This window comes from Sinocyclocheilus grahami, unplaced genomic scaffold (assembly GCF_001515645.1).
Source record: "Sinocyclocheilus grahami isolate Dianchi unplaced genomic scaffold, SAMN03320097.WGS_v1.1 scaffold76.1, whole genome shotgun sequence".
Lineage (NCBI taxonomy): Eukaryota > Metazoa > Chordata > Actinopteri > Cypriniformes > Cyprinidae > Sinocyclocheilus > Sinocyclocheilus grahami.
In genome coordinates, this window is record NW_015505255.1 from 34,820 (window position 1) to 48,395 (window position 13,576).

At 45.0% G+C, this 13,576-nt stretch overlaps 1 protein-coding gene across 3 annotated transcripts in view; it reads left to right on the plus strand.

Annotated features, from left to right (window-relative positions):
• The first annotated feature begins 1,224 nt into the window (after window positions 1-1,224).
• The window catches only part of LOC107585935 (tetraspanin-18-like), a 33,027-nt gene continuing 20,675 nt past the window's right edge, over window positions 1,225-13,576 (plus strand). The window contains exon 1 of one of the 3 annotated variants that reach the window (XM_016273116.1): window positions 1,225-1,580. The gene's annotated coding sequence lies outside the window, so the exon portion shown is untranslated. Of the gene's footprint in view, window positions 1,581-10,423; window positions 10,492-13,576 lie in introns of those variants that run through there. The other 2 variants (XM_016273119.1, XM_016273117.1) reach the window with 2 other exon arrangements.

Consider the following 13,576-nt stretch of genomic DNA (forward strand, 5'->3'; position numbering starts at 1 on the left):
TGTATGGCTGAAATTGTCTGTGACAGGAAAGAATAAAGTGAAGAGTGCAACAGAGCAATGTACCTGTAGTCTTTGTCTATAAATATAAGCCTCAGGGCTCAAGCGGAGCGTGTAATGATCTAGGTTGGGTCACCTTGCCTTGAAGCATTATTTATTCAGTTCTCTCAGGACCTCACAGAGCCCAGATCAGTCAGTTACAGTTCCTACAGGCAGCACTGAGCGCTCACTTGAATGTCACAGTCAATACAGAGTCTGACTGGTCAAGAGTGATACCACAGACTCACGTTCATGTTTATTTTCAGAAGAGCACACATACACATTATTTCGAGTCCAGACAGGAGAGAGCCATGAGCCATCACCAGGTTAACCTCAAGATTCTCCAGGAACTGTCTTTGCAAACGTCATTTTCTTTTTTCAATTCTAGTTCTGCTAATTCTAGAGGTGTAATATTTGATCGAATTACAACTTGATTCGACTGGATTGATATTTTTACTATATGATGCAATGCATCATAGCAACACCAAGGCCTTGGGTTCAGTTCCCAAGGAATTAGAAAGTATATTTGAAAACAGTGCAAGTTGCTTTGGATAAAACTGCATGAATGAAAACAGAAATGTATGAATAATTTGTTGATAATCAGTTTAATTCTGTAATTACAATGCATTGATGCATATTTGCTTGGTACATATTTTTAAGATTTAAAATGCTACTTGCTGGCTGCAAAAATGTTTAAAAATGACTTTGTTGATGAACTGATGCTGAAGTAATATGTGTGCTAATATCTTATATTTTATATTTGGGCCCTACCCCTACATGAGGAGCAGAGAAACTAGTAATGGAAAGAAAAGTACAGAGGCTGATATAGCAGTATATTCATTCTTTATTTAGGAGAGAACATTTGGTCTCATCATTTGTGGACTTCATTTTTTTCTGCACTGAATCTCACTTCTCTGTTTGATGTCCATGTAATATGTGACTCATATGTCTATTGGTAGTTAATAAAAATCAAATCAGCAGCAGGCTCAGTTGTGAATCTTTCCTCTGAGGAAAAGACTATATCCATATGCTGAGTTTTTCCACAAAGCATTTAAATAAGCCTTCGACAAAGCCTCCAGCTCAAAAAGATTTCAAAGACACCTGCTGGTCAGAGGGGGTTTGGTCTTGGAGACTGAATGACTTGATTTAGGTTTCAGATAAAATATAGCTGCGGCAGCACGGTTTAAATCACTGTCAAGGATGTCCAGCTGTGTCAAGTTATATATAACATGATATATAAAAGGATGTAGTAGGTGTACACCAGCCCCGTGATTTTGTCTGATTTACAGGACAATTCGTCACCATTATGTGGAATATGAAGAATTAATGACAGGAGGCGTGAAGGTCTAGTAGCCGCCCAGAGTCGCACAGCGAGCAGCACAGCGAAGTGTTGAGTGGAGTCAGTGCCGCCGAGAGGAATGAAGAAACGAGGCGAAAGATTCACACAGCAGTTGAAGGAATCCTAAGGACGTTTTTATCCTCTTGGATAACGGAGTTTTCGTTAAGTTCGCCTGTACTGAAACGCGAGGGTATCACAAAGCACGGTAGGTGTTTTAAACCACCACCAACATCACAACATATGAAAGCAGCAGATAACTGTGGAGACGCGTGTGTACTATTTCTGAGGATCTGAAAGTTTCTTAGCGGACATGGACATGTTTTACGATGACATATGGGATACATTCGATAAACAACAACAGTTTTTTTTTTAAAGTTGTTTTGACTACCTTGTATTGAGACTTGTTAAATTTGACTGTAGGCTAATTCTATAAAAGAAACTAGGCTATCTGAAGAAACCAATTACTATTAACTTTTGGTTTAGTTTAAATTGATGACAAAAATGTAATCATATGAACATTTCACATGGCCTCATATGTCTATAGACTACAATTTCTTGGAGATGAATTACAGTAGGATTGTTGACAGGTTTGATCATCAGGTAAACATTTCTGCTAAAAAAGTTGTTTTGACTACCTTGTATTGAGACTTGTTAAATTTGACTGTAGGCTAATTCTATAAAAGAAACTAGGCTATCTGAAGAAACCATTAACTTTTGGTTTAGTTTAAATTGATGACAAAAATGTAATCATATGAACATTTCACATGGCCTCATATGTCTATAGACTACAATTTCTTGGAGATGAATTACAGTAGGATTGTTGACAGGTTTGATCATCAGGTAAACATTTCTGCTATCTGTTTGCATAGAACAAGGTGGGAGATGTCACGTGATTTTTGGGTGTAACCAAGTCATTTGCAATTTTTTTTACGTTGTATCGTTGTTGTAACGATTTAAGCCCAGTTAATTAAAGGCTTTTTATCTTACCACGTGAGTGACTTGGAAGTATTACGTCTACATCATTTGCAATGTGTTTTGAAAACGGAAGGCTATTTTGTTTGTTGGAAATAAGTCTATGTTTGTGGCTGAAATTGCTAGCAATAACGGGAGCCAAGGGTTTTACTTTTGCTTTGGTTAATTTGTGTAATCCCATTTGGCAGCTGCCAAACCTCACACATGCTCTTTGGGATTATGCGTTTGAATTCAAACCAGCCATATTTCTAATTTGTCCCTCTTCATACTATTCCCAGTGCCAGTTGTACTGTCATTTTCAGGTAAAGTGATCATAAGCAAAATCAGTAATAGGGGGCAGGTTTGTTTGCTACAATTTAAGAACTACAAAAATATGACAAAAGGGAAAATAATCAGATAAAGGTGTTCAATATGATTTTGCGGAACATGTTGATTTGTTACTGGTGCAAGGTGGTCACTCTAGTCTAACCAGTTTGATCAAGATTTTCCTGGTCATTTTCCCACCAGGTGTTAGTCCACCAGATAATCTTGGACTGACCATAAATATCCAACTTGGACTAGAAACTATTTAAACCAAGCTACCATTGGAAGTTTTAATCTGTGATTTCATATCTGTGCAGTGCAGCTAGAGTTAGACTATGAAATATTCCAACCCGTTCTCACAGAAAAACATAGCTATTTCACAAGGTGGCGATTTCGTATAAATTTTTGTGTATAATAAATGTATAATATAAATGTATCAAACGATTGTACAAATTCAGATGAATTAGCAACCAATTAGCCAAAGTGTACAATAGTTAAGAATTGCCATGGGATTGTGTTTAATGTTCAGGCTTTAACTGTTGTATGACAATGATCAGAATCCATCAGAACAGTTTCAAAAGGCTTTTAGACTGAAAGCTTCTGTCCCATGTTCTATAGGCCTAACATTTTAAGCTAAAGTAGTACTTTTTTTAATGCATCATCCAATAATCATAAATTTTTTTTACATTTTGCCCATTATGAAAAAATAACAACATTTTCATAATTCTGTTTAAATGATAATCAATCATTATTTGCCGTGCTTTACCTGATGTCCCACTTTTGCTCAACCCACCCTACACAATTTCAGACACATGTTCTTCAGTACTCCTAATACCCCTGCAATGTGTTGTCATTCACAACACTTCTGTCACAAATCCCTGCTTCCAGAAATCGACTGGCCATTTAAACTTAAGATAGATGTCAGGAGAAATCCCTTTTAAAGCAGCCGGAGCCGTCATCCTCTGATATCTATTGCTATTCATCCTCTGGCTTTAGTTAAGACAGGCAAAGCCACTTAAAAGAAGCAGTCGCGCTGAGGAGGAGCTGATTGGCAGGTGAGGGGCTGATTTGGAAGCAGCGGGATTAGAAAAGTGTCTAAAAGAGAGGAGAAGAGAAGCTCGGTCAGGACCTGATTCCCCCTCAGTGATTAAACTGATTAAATGCATTTACTGGGTGGAGATAAAGAAGGGTGTGGAAGGGTTGACGTGCCAACACATCGATTCTCACTCTGTATTTGCTGTTGTTTACAGCATAAAACCAATTTCACTTATCTCCATCAGAAACAATGGCTCTTTAAAACAGGCTCAGACAGTTTAAGTCAGTTATACAACCTGTCAGTGTCAAAAGCTGTTGGATTTAGTCAGACTTTGTGGCTGGCAGGGGGTGAGGAAGAGCAGAACAACACCACAGGTGTAGCACTTGAGTATATCAGTACACCTGTGGTGCCAGTTACAGTACAGAATATAATGCCTACTGTCTAATTATGTTCTGTTGATTCTAGTTTTCATCTACATTGTATAATTATGGTTAAATGTCTGATGGAAAAACATAGCTTTACTGAACTATACTCATAGGGTTTGTTACTTTTAACATATGACACATGATAAATAAAAATATTGGTTAATTTAATTAAAAAAATATTGAAGTCTGCAGAATTGTATTTCCTTCTTTTCATGTCCTAAATGAAGAAATGAAATTTCCCACATTGCCCCACATGGTCTGTCTCTCTGTCAAAAACTTGTTGGTTAAAAATCCTTTTATGTGTTGGATTATGCATTTATTTATTTATTTAAATTTTTTTTTGCTCTGGCCACAATGGGACAGTCTGTCATTTACTTAGCCTCATGTTGTTTTACACCTGAATGACTTGAAAGAAGGGTGTCATGTAGAATGAGAGCTTCAATCAACATCTGCATCACTTTACTGCATTATTCCATACAATGAAAGTTAAGTCTCTTATTGTGTTTCACAAAATAAAGTTATTCAAGTCATGCAGGTCTGGAATAAAATAAGGGTGAGTAAATGACAATTTTCATATTTGGGAGAACAGTTCAAATTCAAACAGGCTCCAACACGTTAGCTTTGGGGAAAGTCGGAATTTAAGAATTGAATTGCTCCACAACAATGGCGGTCTGAGGGTAACAGTGGTGGCAAACCCTCCAGGGAACCAATCCTCGGGGGACCATCGCTCCTCTTGCACTCCGCAACCAGTTGAGCTGCCAATGGAACGTGCTGGGCCCTCTACAAGGAGCATACCAGCCATATCCTTTGGCGCTCATCCCAACGACCAGATGTCGATTGCTGCATCGGAGGGTGAGCCAGAGCTTTCTGGAGAGAAAGATTTGGCTGCGCTGCTGTCCTCCGGGACTGTAGCAATTCCTGAATCGGATCCAGAAAAAAACGGCTGTGCTTTCCCGGGCCACCATGGGGGTAGGGCTCGAGTGGAGACTTCCACCATGTCCCGAGCCCTCAAGGTTGCACGATTGGTTCTCGGGGTGGTTCGCGCAGGTTCTTGGCGCCCCGCCTCGGTGGCTTTCTTCCCGGAGGTGCATGAGGAGCTCACCAGCTCGTGGACGGCACCTTTTACTGCCGGAAACCGATCTGCTGGTTCCTCCTCCCTCACCACCCTCGACGGTGGTGCAGCTAGGGGGTTATAAGGGGCCCCCCGGTGGAGCGGTCGGTTGCGATGCAGTTGCATCCTAATACCGCCTCCACCCAGCAGGGAGAACCGTGCCTCTCCTCCCGGGTCTGTAGGTACTCGACTGGCCAGCGATGCTTATACGGTCTGTGGAGAAGCTGCCTCCGCCTACACGCTACGGCGTTGTTGCAAGTGCATCAGGCCAAGGCACTGAGGGACTTGCACGAGGGTGGTCACGACCCGGAAGTTCTCAGAGAACTCCGCACCGGGACGTACCTCGCGCTACGAGCGACGAAGGTTACGGCGCGGTCTCTGGGTCGTACAATGTACACTATGGTGGTCCAGGAGCGCCATTTCTGGCTGTGTCTGGCCGACATGCGCGAGACGGACAAAACACGATTCTTGAATGCCCCTGTGTCCCAGACCGGCCTTTTCGGCGACACGGTGGAGAACTTTGCCCAGCAGTTCTCCGCTGCCCAAAAGCAGACTGAGGCCATCAGGTACATCCTGCCTCGGCGTGCAGGTGCTGCCATCGCCGAGGGCGGCCCCCTGCCACCGCCCCCACTCCCGCGGCCTCCAGCAAAGCTGCGCCATAGAGCCAGTCGCAGGGCAGCCGCCCCGCCTGTCCAGGCCCCCGCCAAACCTGGTGGCAAGCGAAAGAGCAAGAGGGCCTGAGACGGGCAACCCAGAGGTGGAGGGACCTGCTCTTCGGGAGATGGTGAACACACCACTCCCTCCCCCGGAGGAGGGGCGGGCGGAGAATCTTTTGTTTTGTTTTTTTTCCCACCACTGACCTCTCGGTCGGTGGTAACCAAATACTCGACAAAAGAGCAATTTCCTCTATCTCTGGGACCCCAGAGGTGACGGGGGGTTGTGGACGATCCAGTGTCGTGTCACACTCACCCTCCTCTCTCGCCAGTGAGAAGCAGTGGGCGGATCGGGAGGACGAACCAACGGACTACCCACGCACCCTTTGCTCGAACGCAGGTCAGTGTTACACACACTCAGACCCCGCCTCGGACCGGCTACGAGACGCCCGGGCCGGGTCCCTGCGTTCTTCCTTGCTGCCCCACTGCGGGTACGCCTGTAGTTCCGTTGGTACCACTTGCGCGGCATCTGGGAGCCTGGCTAGCACTACCCAGCCCGTCTCGATGGCTTCTTCGAACCATCAGGCTCGGCTATGCGATTCAGTTCACCCGGCGCCCTCCCAAGTTCAGGGGTGTCCACTATTATTCAGTGAAAGCAGCAGATGCCCCTGTCTTGCGTGCAGAGATCGCAGTCCTGCTGGCGAAGGATGCGATTAGAGCCGGTCCCTCCAGCCGATGTGAAGACGGGGTTTACAGCCCCTACTTCATTGTTCCCAAGAAAGGCGGTGGGTTAGGACCAATCTTGGACCTGCGTGTCTTGAACCGGGGCCTTCACCGGTTACCGTACAAGATGTTGACACAGGAACGCATCTTCGGGTGCATCCGTCCCCGAGATTGGTACTTCATGTGTCGAACCTTCCGCACCACAGACCATTGCTGCGGTTCGCATCCGAAGGACGAGCATATCAGTACGAGGTCCTGTCGCCCCGGGTCTTCACGTAAGTTGCAGAGGCATCCCTTGTTCCGCTGAGAGAACAGGCCATTCGCATTCTCAACTACCTCGACGACTGACTCATATTAGCTCAGTCTCAGGATCAGTTGTGCGAAGACAGGGACTTGGTGCTCTCGCACCTCAGCCAGTTGGGCCTTCGGGTCAACTGGGAAAAGAGCAAACTCTCCCCGACGCAGAGGATCTTTTTTCTCGGTATGGAGTTGGACTCGGTCGAACAGACAACACGCCTCACGCAGGAAAGTGCTCAGTCAGTGTTGAACTGCTTGAATACATTCAAGAGCAGGATGGCGGTCCCACAAAGCTCCTGGGAGACCGCTTCAGCACTGACTCCATAACCGAGTCCCGAGGTGAACGTGGCAACGCCGCACTCACTGGGTCCAAGTTACACCGGCCTGCCGCCAAACCTTCACCCCATGGTCAGACCTTGCATTTCTCCGGGCAGGAGTGCCCCGAGACCAGGTCTCCAGGCATGCTGGGGTTCACACGGATGCCTCAACCACTGGCTGGGGGGCCACGTACAACGGGCTTGCAGTGTCAGGGGTTTGGACGGGGCCCCAACTGCACTGGCACATCAACTGCCTCGAGTTGCTGGCAGTGCACCTTGCCTTGATCCATCTCAAAGGGCGCTTGCGAGGCAAGCATGTACTAGTCCGCACGGACAACACTGCGACCGTTGCATACATCAACCAACAAGGTGGTCTGCACTCCCGTCGCATGTCGCAACTCGCCCGCCACCTCCTTTGGAGTCAGAAGCATCTGAGGTCGCTTCGTGCTGTTCACATTCCTGGGCTGCTCAACCGGGCAACCGACAAGCTGTCTCAAGCTGCGCTTCTGGGAGAATGGCGACTCCATCCCCATACGGTCCAGCTGATTTGGAGACGTTTCGGAACCGCTCAGGTAGACTTGTTTGCCTCTCCAGAAACCTCTCACTGCCAGTTGTTCTACTCCCTGACCGAGGGAACACTCGGCTCGGATGCACACAGCACACTGCTGGCCACAGGGCCTTCGCAAGTATGCGTTTCCCCTAGTGAGTCTTCTTGCACAGACACTGTGCAGGGTCAGGGAGGACTGCACGGCCGCTGGCACACAGCTGGCCGCGGGGCCTTCACAAATATGTGTTTCTCCCAGTGAGCCTTCTTGCACTGTGCAAGGGCAGGGAGGACGAGGAGCAGGTCCTGTTAGTGGTGCCCTATTGGCCCACCCGGTTCCCGGAACTAATGCTCCTCGTGACAGCCCCTCCTTGGCCGATTCCTCTGAGGAAGGGTCTACTGACTCAAGAGACGGGGCACCCTTTGGCACCCGCATCCAGACCTCTCGAAACTTTATGTCTGGTTCCTGGACGGGACGCGGAGGTTCTAGGTGACCTTCCCCAAGATGTAGTTGACACCATCACTTCAGCGAGAGCACCGTCTACGAGACACGCCTACGCTTTGAAGTGGAACCTGTTCGTTGAGTGGTGTTCTTCTCACCGAGAAGACCCCCGAAGATGCCCGATCAGAGTCGTGCTGACCTTTTTGCAGCAAGGGTTGGAGTGAAGGCTGTGTTCCTCCACCCTCAAAGTCTATGTCGCAGCAATCGCTGCTAACCACGACCCCGTAGAAGGGAAGTCGCTGGGGAAGCATGACCTGATCATCAGGTTCCTTAGGGGGGCGAGAAGGCTAAATCCTCCACGGCCCCCCTCTATACCCTCTTGGGACCTGACTCTAGTGCTCACAGCACTACAGCAGGGCCCATTTGAGCCTTTACAGACAGTCGAGCTGAAGTTTCTGTCAATGAAAACTCTACTCCTGCTTGCACTGGCCTCCATCAAGAGGGTAGGGGACCTGCACGCGTTTTCGGTCGATGATTCGTGCCTAGACTTTGGGCCGGCCGACTCCCAGGTAACTCTGAGGCCCCGGCCCGGCTATGTGCCGAAGGTTCCCACTACTCCCTTCAGGGATCAGGTGGTGAGCCTGCAGGTGAGGGATCGGGTCGGCTTGCTAAACCTGCTCCATAGAGTCCGTATAGTAGACCCTGTTGAGCTCCTCCGTCCCCTCGGCAGCCAGACGTGACGGAGCGTCCGGCGCCAGGCCTACTCTCGATGAATCCGTGAGAACCGGTAGAGGGCTGGGTTCCATATGTAGAGACCTAAATGGATCCCATATGTGTAAAGTCCACGGTATGTCCTCGGAGCCCGTGTTTCCCCGGCAGACTTCTGCCACTCCAAGAGGGTTACAATCACCTCCAATCTTCCATATGCACCTAAGGGATGTTCATGTGTGTATTTGTTTCCAAAACCTCCTTCGGGAAGGATGGAGCTTCTGCAACGTCCCGGTCTCAAATGGAACGGGTACGTTTTCCCAGTGTTATCCAGTCTTACTGAGTGGGTAGTGCCATAGCAGCAGTAGCTGGTCCTCTTGTGGTAAGCCCTGCCCTGCTCCAAAAAGTAGGGGCGCAGGAGGCTCCCACAGGACACTGGAAGTGGCAGTATCTGTGGCCTTTTGGTAGGGATCCCAATTCGTCGGTCATCCGACGTGACGTCGAGAGTGACCGACTGAAAGGGAATGTCTCCGTTACATATGGTAACCCTCGTTCCCTGAAGGAGGGAACGGAGACGTCACGTCCCCTCGCCACAGCTCCTGTACCACCGCTGAGCTGCCGGGTCACCGGCTTGGCTCCTCAGCGAAAACCTGAATATGCGCTGCATCTGCTGCCTACTTATACTCACGCTGTGATCAGCGGCAGCTTGGATGCAATAATCGCATGCCAATGTGCATTGGCTCGTTTAGTTTACACTCAAAGTAGATTGGTCTCTCTAAGCGAGATCCCAATTTGTCGGTAATCCGACGTCACGTGTCCGTTCCCTCCTTCAGAGAACGAGGGTTACCATACGTAACCAAGACATTCATTGTAATGCCACTCCTTAGATTCAGATTTGAATAGCAATTCTGCATTGTGTTTGCTACTTCAATTCAAATTCAGGAATTTAATTGGAATTTAGAAAGCATTCTCAATGGCACATTCACTATGCACTATGCACTATGCAACATGCAACATGTCAGAGCATGTGCACTACCCACCAGACAATGTCTCCAACAATAAAGAGTTTCTTTGACCAGGGCTCCACCTGTGAGCATTTGTGATGTTTCTTCCCCTGCCATGATCAATGGCGACCCAGGAGATTCCCAGATTTCAGCTTGTAAAGGCTGGGGCCATGCATTGAGGCGTCTCCTGGGCCCATCTGAAAAGCTTTTGAAGCATCCGTATGTGGTTGAGAATGTGGATAAAGCTCACATGTGTCTGTGTTCATTTTTACTTTCTGATGCGAGTCAGGGACCTGCACCATGCAGCGCATTGGCCAATTAGGAAGGAGAAGAGAGGAAACAAATTTTCATTTCACAATGAGGCAGTTCTGTCATTCCACGCCGCATATATGTATAGATTGGTGTCTTTGTGGGGAGTCACAGTGAAATGTCCAGGGACACGCAGAAGTCCCATCTGTTCCTGTTTTTCAGCTGCAGTCAAAGCCTTGCTGCTTTCTCTAAAGGCTTAGTGGCGGGAACTGATCAGGGGAGCGTTTGACTGCATTCAGGTGTTACTTTGGTTCCAGAGCTGTATGCATTATGTAAGTGTATTTTGCATACATTCATACATTTATATTATTAAAGAATTTATAGAATAGAAAACAGCATATCTAGTATCAATCCATCTATCTCTCAATCTAAACTATATATGTATCTATCATACTCAAATCTGCTAAAACAAATATGGCTAGGCTAAAATTCTTGTTTTATTTAAAGAAAAAATTACCATTAACTCCACATTCTGAAGTCATTGTTATGGTTGCAGGCTTCCTTGTCGACGTCTGCAGCATATTGAACAATGGCCAGGTGGTGCCAGAAAGCCTTCTGTCAAAACTGCTTTGATACAACAGGATATTTAGTGTGTACTATCAGTAAGCTATGAATAGTGTCCCTCCCTAATTGTTTTCTTTGACAGACCTTTTTCTGCTATGCACAAAATTAATTTCCAAGTGAAATGAGTTTTGTACATCAACGTACATCTCCCAAAGTTTAGAAGTAATTAACTTGGAATCACACTTGCGAGCCTACAAGCTAGTAACCAAACTAAAGATGCAAAGATTGTCACCAAATAGATTTTTTATTAATTTTTATGGGATGCAGGTGTCCCAGCCTGAATGTGTGTGGAAATTCATAACAGGAGGGTGTTTTGGGGTTTTGTACTGTTGTGCTAATGGCTATGAATGTTGCTTTGTCTTGTATTCAGTCTCAACAGAACTGGATGTAGTTTAATAATTGGACATATTTAGTTTTCCTGCCAGCGCTTTGACTGGGCCGTATCTGGTCTCTCTGGTTACCTTGACAACTATAATAGAGACTCATGTTTGCTTTCAGATTATTTGGTTGCATAAATGTTTAGACTGTTGTTTACATTGTATTGAAAGACAAATTAACTTTTAAACCTCTAGGGACATTAAGACTAGGCTTTTTTTCCCGTTAACATGAAGGTTAATGTACTGGGACTGTTAGCAGGTGGAGGATGCTCTGTGTTGAACATTATAACACAAGCCAGAACCCTGCTCTCTCTGTGTGCTCTCTTGTTATAGAACTGTGTTGGAGTTCAGCTGATCTGGTATTAATCTCAGTACCTGTAAACCACAAAGCTCTTGCATTTTTCTGTGGTAATCAAATTTGTTAACCCATTGCATGTTTCAAAAATGCAGTCTGTTTTTCATCATCAACCCCCAGGCTTCTTAGGGCATCAGTAATGTGATTGTCATTCATAACTATGCCATATATTTTATTTTAGTTTTTTTTTTTAATTGTTCTGAAAATAGGATTGTCTGATGGGTATTTTGATCCAGCACTCATCGCTTTGGCCACATTATAAAATGCACCAATATTAAAAGTCTGGCTGATTATTTTTGTTATGGATAACAGTAATGTTAAAATTCCACACTCTTTTGTCTTAACAAATTAAAAATAACCACTATGACTGAAACGAAAGAAGGAGAATACACAAAAAAAATTAATTAATTAAAAAAATAAAAGTACATTTAGGTAAAATTTGATATATAATTAACATAATATTGTCCACAGCCTTGACTGTTCTGACTCGCAGTGTTATTTTGGCAAAAATCACCATGACTGAAAATGATGCGAGTACCAATATGTAATTTTTTTTTACATTTTTCATATAAGAACACAACACCATGAACAACAGCATAAAGAGTCAAATTACCCAAATGTAATTTCTAAAACCTTGTCTCTGTGTTTGGTTTTCAGCTGAATGAAAACTTTATTTTGGTTTTGTGTTTCTGTAAAAAAAATATTTTTGGTACATACAGTACTTTTGCCTTCATCTGTCATCAGTCTCTCCACGAACCTCTGCACTGGCTCAGTAATTTACCCTGCCTCCATAATTGTCCATTTTTATGTAACCTGTAAATTTGAAAATGGCAGGACTCACATTATCCTACAAGAATATTTCATCCGCACAGTCTCTCTCTGTCTCTCTTTCTCTCTCTTTTTCTGTCTATCTGCTCTTGTTTTTTTTTTTACAGCATTGTTCTCAATATGTATAGATGTCTTGTTTAGCTCTCCAATGAAAAAAAAAAAAATCTTTAATTCCAATCTGACACCCCTTGTGGACTAAAGCGATGTTATAATTAACAAATAGCACATCCAAACTCAATATGCTTGAAATAAAAGGAGAAAGAAGAGGATTAGGGGTGAGGAACTGCTCTCCACAATTCATTAGACATGCTGCTTTACTGCTGTTCACCATGTCCTACTGTGCACTAATAGAAGCTGAGCTTCGTGTTGGTGAAGAGAGACTCTTTGTAATGATCATTAGGCCCAGATGGCTTGATTGTTCGAAGGATGTGTTCACCATAGAAATTAAACTTGGCCCGAACACACATGCAGACCAATATTAGACAAGAAATAACGGAGGTGCAATTTCAGTCATAGTTGTACATTCACTGCGATGATGATTATTGATTTTTATGGTACTGTGGCCTTCAATTACGTACCCAATCTAATGTTTCGAATTTGCTTTCATGAGGTGGCATGAACTCTCTCCCAGAGGCCATTTATTGGGTAGATGCTGTATGCTGTGAGGCTGTGCGAACTGAAGTCAGAGCTGCTGTTTTCAACCAGTGCAGTAATAAATCACTCTGACTCCCTCAGGAAGTTTGAACATCTCAGACAATGAAACATTGGGAAGAAATCTGGCCATGCAGTAAATAAGTTGGAGAGTCTGTGCCTACACCTTTTCCCTTTAGGTATTGCCTCTTTGACTTTCCAGGTGCCTCATGGTTGCTAGTTCAGTCTTTCGTGTTTGAATTATCCGAGCTGCAGGTAGAAAATGAAAAGTCTGTGAATGACAGGATTTTTATTCTTTTTCTGCTTCAGTGCTGTTCTGCAACCTCTGAGCATTTATGTGTATCCCCTCATGATATAAGCGTAATATGCATGCAAATATCTACAGTGTCAATGTAGGAAAGTAATCCTGCACTTGTAGAGCTTGCTGGACCATTGACTGCTGTTTTGTCCCAACGAGTCTAGGGGGTTGAATGCATATAAAGAAAGTGAAAATGTGTTAGTTGTGATAAGCACTCAGGTGATTATAGGTATTTAAGTGCTGTTTATAATACAGTGGGTACGGAAAGTATTCAGACCCCCTTA